This window comes from Gigantopelta aegis, chromosome 9 (genome assembly GCF_016097555.1).
Source record: "Gigantopelta aegis isolate Gae_Host chromosome 9, Gae_host_genome, whole genome shotgun sequence".
NCBI classification, from domain to species: domain Eukaryota; kingdom Metazoa; phylum Mollusca; class Gastropoda; order Neomphalida; family Peltospiridae; genus Gigantopelta; species Gigantopelta aegis.
This window is the reverse complement of record NC_054707.1, coordinates 81196229-81197589: the sequence shown is the minus strand read 5'-3', so window position 1 is coordinate 81197589 and position 1361 is coordinate 81196229. Positions and strand designations below refer to the sequence as shown.

Below are 1361 nucleotides of genomic sequence, written 5' to 3'. Positions count from 1 at the left end.
TCTGATTAAAACTTTTCACTGTGTTTATTTCTATAAAAAAAAAAAGCAAGAAAAAAAAAAAAAAAAAAAAAAAAAAGCAAGAAAGAAAGAAACCAAGAAAAAAAGAGAGTATAAATTATCTATTAGTCAAAATAGTATTCGGGCTGCGTCCAGTTCGGGGTTTTCATTTCATTTCAACTTATTTTCGTGCTTAAGGTTCAAGCACGCTGTCCTGGGCACACACCTCAACTATCTGGGCTGTCTGTCCAGGGGCCTAATTCACAAAGCTCTCTTAGGCTCTGCTAGACAAAAAAACCCACATCCTTTTGCAAGTCTTTTAGTATTGCACTGCGAGATCGCAAAGTTGCGAGAGTTTAGTGAATTAGGCGATCTTAGCACTAAGGTCACCTAAAGTGCATAGCTACCTTAGACACTAAGGTGATCTTAGTGCTAAGATCGCTTCGTGGAACAGGGCCCTGGACAGTAGGTTAGTTGTTAGTGATTAGTGAGAGAGAAGAGGGTGTAGTAGCCTTGCACCTACCCTTTGAGCCCTTAAGAACTCGCTCTGGGTTGGAGCCTGTACCAAGCTGCGAACCCTGTACCTACCAGCCTCTAGTCCGATGGCTTAACCACTGCGCCACCGAGGCCGGTTTCGGGGGTTTCATGAGATTCGCTACGACGTAACTAATTATTGTACTGAAAGCAACTCAGTTTGCAGGTACATCACAATTTCGATATTCCCGAGAAAAAACCAGAAAAAAAAAAAATGTATGTGATCGATTAAGTGCTAGATATGTACATATATTACAAATTAATGTAAAAATAGCGAAATTTGGCACTTGAGACTATGATAGTTCACCTTTAATTACATAAAATACCCAAGGGCGACTGAGGTCAAGCAATTCATTTGTATCGGCCACATAGGTTTTCTTTTTCTTATCACATTTAGTTCTATTAAATGAAGTAAGTGTAATAAAATTATATTTTTTACAAAATAAAATAGCAATATATTGATTTAGTTTAATACCCCAATTGATGATCATTAAATAAACATAGTACACAAAACAAAAATCAAGTTGTATAAATATGCTAAAACACACTACCACTTGGAAAGTACTGCTGAAATGTTATATATAAAAATTTCGCAGGTCCGTTATTTAAGATCATACTTTTAGGGATCATTTCTATAGCATGCATCGCCAAGACGTCAAATAACACTGACGAACGATCGAGACCACGAGGACGAGACACAGCCTCCCCTTTTGAGCGCGAAGCGGGCTGGGAGTGTCACCGTTTTCTCGGTGACTCGCTCCCGGTCATTGATGACCGTTCCTCTCTTCCTTTTGTGGGGAGTTGGAGGAAGGGGAGGCATTCTGAATGGC

At 39.4% G+C, this 1361-nt stretch overlaps 1 non-coding gene across 1 annotated transcript; it reads left to right on the top strand.

The window, feature by feature from the left end:
* The first annotated feature begins 1138 nt into the window (after positions 1-1138).
* On the top strand, positions 1139-1361 carry LOC121382394. Its single transcript, XR_005959166.1, has one exon. It is a non-coding gene; the product is annotated as a small nucleolar RNA U3 (small nucleolar RNA).